The 5,864-nt window shown below is 41.8% G+C and overlaps 1 pseudogene; it reads right to left on the bottom strand.

The window, feature by feature from the left end:
• Positions 1-699: 699 nt before the first annotated feature.
• Positions 700-1,527, bottom strand: LOC145007353 (2S seed storage protein pseudogene; annotated as a pseudogene).
• Between the last annotated feature and the right edge of the window lie 4,337 nt (positions 1,528-5,864).

Raw genomic sequence — 5,864 nt, 5'->3', positions numbered from 1 at the left:
TAGGAAATAACGGTTTGACAGTGTGAAACATCTCATAGGTTGCAAGTTATAGGAAGGTGGGAGTTAGCTACAAATATAATTCTAAACTCGTTGCCGAGATAATAAAATCAGTGATCAGGAGTTAGCTACAAATATAATTCTAGAGTTAATACAGTCAGTTCAATGAGTTCATTCTGAAATTTAATATGAATAATCTATCGAGACCTACAAGGGAATTTCATGGTGCATGCTAAAGACCTCTACCTATGTGTCCAACATGGCCAAATATAAGTTGTCCATCTCAGTTGTATAAGTTGCCCAGCTCAGCCACAACTGAGATTGCCCAAAAGTCTATATCCAAATTAAATTAAGCTGGTAAACGTACACCAAATAAATTAAGACGGTCAAATCCATTTTCTTCCTATAAGCTCTACCTTATAAATTTGAAGACTCTTCCAATTTTAATCTTTAACCCAATAATGGAAATTTTGTGTTTTAATTAAGTTGGTTATCTATCTTCGTGGAATAAAAAACGCAGCCATCATTTTATTTATTCATAAAAAAGATGAAAGAGCGATTACATGAGATTTATAGATACTCATCTCTCCATGAGCCTACTTATTTTTGCAACTACTCCCATCTTAAAATTCAAAACCGTAAACCTTGATTAGGGTTCGATGCGAATGACATTTATTCCTGGATCATTAATTAATCTCCACCTTAGAACATGGTAGATGGGATTCGGCATTGCTGCACTTCTAGTTTGCATTGGCTGGGCAGACTTTGAACAATCTGCTGCAAGTCTTGGGTCTGATGCTGTCCACCACGTCGGCCACGTTGTTGGCTCCCTTGTTGCTGCTGCCTCTGGGCTTGCCTGTACACCTCCTGCATGGCCTCGCACTGGCATTCTTCATCCACGTTCTGAAGCTCATTGCAGCATTGTTCGAGACCTTGTGGCTTGCTGACGCTCATCAGAAGGGTTGGATAGGAACCCAGTTGTTGTTGGATGAAGTTTTGGCACTGGTTGAATTGTCGGCTTCGGATGCGTTCGCACTGCTGTTGCGAGCCACGGCGGTTGTAGGTGGTGTCCTCGGTGATTGTGGTGAAGGTGGTGATTGAGATTTTTCCGACTTGGCATTGTCTAGTTTGGAGTTTGCATTGGTTAGGAAGGTTCTGAGCTTTCTGCATCATCTGTCTGATCTGCTTGGAACCGAAGCTTCCGCCTTGTTGTCCCTGTTGTTGTTGTTGCATCTTCTGGGCTTCGCGGAATGCTTCCTTCACAGCCTCACACTGGCACTGCTCGTCGACGTATTGGAGCTCTTGGCAGCACAACTGTTGCTGACTCCGGTCGTCTTCTTTATACAAATTCTGGCCCTGCGCGAGATACCTCTGGCACTGATTGAATCTTTGACCCTGGAGCTGTCGGCTGCACTGCTGCTTCGAGAATGTGCTTTCCTCCTCGATGCTGGTGGTGATGATGGTGCTGTGGGCGGAAGCAAACGCTACAAGGGCTGTGAAAGCAAGTGCTAGTGCTATGAGCTTTGCCATTGTGGGATGGTTGTGAATCGATGGATGTGGTGGTGGGTATTTATGGTACATGTGGCTGCACACGTGGAGAGCTGGTTGTGATAGGTGGCGAAGTTGAATACTATCGAGCAACACGTACGAGTTTTTACATCTCAAATGTAACAAGTGGAAGTGCTTTTTTGGGAGTTTTTTGGTGTCTATTCTGATGTTCGAACGCTTGTGGTCCTGTAATGGTTCCACATGGATTTGGAGTAATATATATTTCTTATATACAATTTTTAGTTAGCCACGTTCTATCTTATTGGTACTATCAGAAGTAGCCTAATCAAAGCTAATGAGTTATGGTTAGTTTAACCTAATAATATTAGGTCTAGTTTATCTGTACCCTTCAAAATCTGAGTTATAACGAAGAAGTTATGATCCGTCGAAGTTTCGTGACGGAACCGTCACGACACCGGGAAGCGTAAATAGTTAATTTACGATAGAGCGAGATTTAGCCTTAGCGATCTAAACGAAATTCGTAGAATACATTAAACCGAGAGCGTACATAAAAAGAACGCCCAAAAATATGACTTCGTATGAAGATGTTATGACTTTTCGAAGTTTCGGATTAACAGTGTAAAAACCCGAAATTCGAATAATAGAACGAGCGGTTTTTAGCCGACACGACCTAAACGAGAATCGAAGATCTCGTTAGAAGTAGCGTAACGAGAAAAAGATGGGCAAAAACGGACGTCGGATGAAGAAGTTATGAATTTTTAACGGACCAATCATGTTCCGGCCTGTTAATAATGTAACTTTTAAAATAAATAAAAATTAGCCGACGGAGTGTAAACGAAAGTTATAGAGTACGTTCCCACCTTCGCGTGGATATAAAGAACGTCAAAAACAGATCTCATACGCGAAAGTTACGAATTTTTAAAGCTGAAGCATGAAATTGCGAGACTTGTTGAAGAATCGATGACGTGGCAGTGATCTAGACCGTCCATCGCAAATCAAAGGTCGCCTCAGATTCTGACACGTCGCTCGTCGCCTACGCCAAGCGTCCGAAGTCGGTACGCTCCGCGTACCCTCGCTCTTATCCGCTCCGAGTGCAAGACAGCTGGAGGCTCGATGGCAGCCTCATCCGAAGTTACGCGCCGTGTAGCCAAGGATTACGCCCACCGTAGTCCGAGGCCTTGCAACTATAAAAGGGGGGCGAGGGTCTCCGGATTTTTCACACCATTTTCCTTCTCTCTTTAGATTTTTTTCTCTCTCTAAGGGTTTTAACCTCCCTAGCACCCTAAGGAAGCCCCGAGGCTTCCGGAGTCCCGAGAAAAAGGGGTCTTTCGGTTTTGGAAACACTGCTCCGAGCAAAGTTCGGTTTTCTTTCAAATTCGCTGTAAGTGAGCTATGCTTACACAAATTTTAATATAGCTTCCAAATAATTATAGTAATGTTATTAGGTCCTTAAAATGATTATTTGGGCTATTATTATGAGTTATATTGAGTGTTATTCAATGCTGATATAATAATAATAGTCAGACTATTAATTTGTCGCGCTTATCGTTAGACTAAACCCTAGTGGTATTGATATTAGGTTTTAAAATTGTTTTGAGAGTATCGAAGCGATGTCCGAGTGCTGAGTCACCACCGTATCAAGTAAGTGCATAGTTACTTTCATCTTACACATAGATATGAAGTATTTTATGTAAATTATGTGCTATGTGTGCATATTATCTGAATACTTGCTGTCTATGCTGGATGAACGATTTTATACATTTTTTAAATGATTTAAACTGTATATGTATTTTATATCTACGATAATGTTAGGGTAAAACATGGGTAGATGTAATAAATGGAATATGAGTTTGATGATGAGTTGAGAGGTGTTATAGACCATGAGGTGAGGGTGAGAGGTGGACGATGTGAGAAGCCATTTCCCAAACGATTGCCTCGTCATTCAGCAGAGTATGAGTGACAACCACAGACTATTATAGACAGTCCAGTGGAACACTAGCAGGCTCGCAACCTGTAGGTGTTGTGAACGATGTGTTCACCCGGTGTACTCTAAACCCTGGTGATTATGCAGACTTGATGCCTAAACCCTGGTGATCATGCAGACTTGATGCCTAAACCTTGGCGATCATGCAGACTTGATGCCTAAACCCTGGTGATTATGTAGACTTAGCGCCCATTGTGTAAACCTTGGCGATCGTGCAGACTTGATGCCTAACCCCTGGCGACTATGCAGACTTAGTGCATGTTGTGTAAACCGTGGCAACGATGGACTTTGTGCCGATTCCTTAGGATGATCCTTAGGAATAAATGAATGAGGAATAGCTGATTCTTACGGTAGATCCTTAAGAATAAAGAAGATAATGGGGATGAGTAATTGGGTTGATTGATTAATTGTTTAAACATAATAATTATATTATTGTGGGTTGAAAACTCTATGTACTCACCAGGTTTCCCAACCTTACCCACTCAGTTTATTTATATCACAGGTGTCGATATGAAGTGACATTACACCGAGAGATTAAAGAGATGTAGATCACTATTGTAAGTAAATGTAAGTTCCATTTATGTTTATGTTCCTATATTGACGATGACATCCCAAACGTTTTAAAATAAATAAAATACGTTTCTTCGAAAATGTTTTGATAACGTATTTATTGTATTTTTCTGGGAACAAATTCCGCAACATTTTTATGAAAAGAAGTACTCTGATTTTTATAAAGCATAAACAAAATCGGTATTTTCTGGCTGTGAAAATGGGGATGTCACAGTTGGCATCAGAGCATTAGTTTAAGTGAATTAGGAATTTCTAGGAATTTTCTAGACTTAAACTTAGAATGCTAAATGATGATTGTAAGGATTGTGTCAAATAGATTTAGGTAATACACCTGAATAGACACAAGCACTAGCTTATTTTAGGAATGATGCCTAAATTGCTTTTACGTGCTAAATGATTTGTTATGTTTTATGCTATAGTTTGATCGGATCTATGGTCTGTTGCTGACCGGATATGGAAACCTTATGTGTTTAGGATTTTAAACGTACGAATAGGATAGTAGAACTAGCATACAAACGTTTCGGAGTGATAAGGATGATTTAAACGTCAATCCTTAATAAAGATATAGATTCACCTTATTTGGTGTATAGATCAAGATGGCAAGGACCCGTAGAGGAAACGTGAATGCAAATGGGAACCGAAACCAACCCCCAGTGATTGAGCAAATACCGGTTGTGGTAGCCGCTGCTGAGCCAATAACAATGGCCGGAGTGCAAGTGATGATCCAGGCAATGTTGGATCGTCAAATGGAGGAAACCAGACGTTTGCTTCAGCAAAATCGAGAGGAAGCGACCATACAGATCGAACAGCCCGAGTTGAACGAAGGGCAGACTGAGGAGGGAAACTACAGTGGGACTGTTGGTCAAGCCAACCCACCAATAGTTAGGCAAAACCACCAGGATGGAGGAAATGACGGATGCGGATGCAAATACAAGGATTTCACGGAATCCAAACCACCGAGTCTATCCGGAAGCCCGACGCCGGTGGAAGTCATGAACTGGATCTCCGAGATGGAGACAATGTTTGAGAGTTGCGAGTGTAGCAATAGGCAAAAGACCGCTCTCGTGGTTCCTCTGTTGAAATCTGGAGTACTAAGCTGGTGGAAGCTACTAGCTGATTCGATACCCAAAGGAGAAGCGAGCAAGATGTCATGAGAAGATTTATGGTGCAGTTAAAGATGTAGTACTGCTCTGAGCAGGATCTTCTGGAGATCAACAATGAGTTCCAGAATCTAAAGAAGGGAAGGATGAGTGTCATCGAGTATGCTGCAAGTTTTACGGAGAAAATGAAGCTTGTTCCTTACCTAGTGCCAACTGAGCTCTCCAAGGTCAACAAATTTTCCCATGGGTTACCAGCAGACTTTGGACCAATGGTCAAGCAAGCAACCACTTTGAAAGGAGCCATTTGGGCAGCCAAGAATGTTGAGACCTAGACTAGGGAAAAGGGTCTGGAGAGAGCTGAAGTTGGCGAGAAAAGGAAGCATGAAGGATCTTCAAAGTCCAACAAAGAAAGGAAATTCTCAAAGACTGAAGAAGGAGGAGGAGCTGACGCCAAGTGGTGCGAAAAGTGTAAAAAGAAGCACTCTGGGAAATGTAGCGAGGATGTGACTTGCTACAAATGTGGAAAGACAGGGAATTACGCCAGCAAGTGTGCGTCAAACAAGAAGGTGTGCTATGGATGTAACAAAGAAGGGCATATTTCTAGGTACTGCCCAAAGAAAAACGAGGCATCAAGACCAAACACACCACTAAGGCCAAAAGCATTCCACATGATTCTCGACGAAGCAAAAAACCATGCGAGGAAT

The sequence above is a fragment of the Lactuca saligna genome, chromosome 7, assembly GCF_052625555.1.
Source record: "Lactuca saligna cultivar CGN05327 chromosome 7, ASM5262555v1, whole genome shotgun sequence".
Lineage (NCBI taxonomy): Eukaryota > Viridiplantae > Streptophyta > Magnoliopsida > Asterales > Asteraceae > Lactuca > Lactuca saligna.
This window is presented reverse-complemented; position numbering and strand designations above follow the sequence as displayed.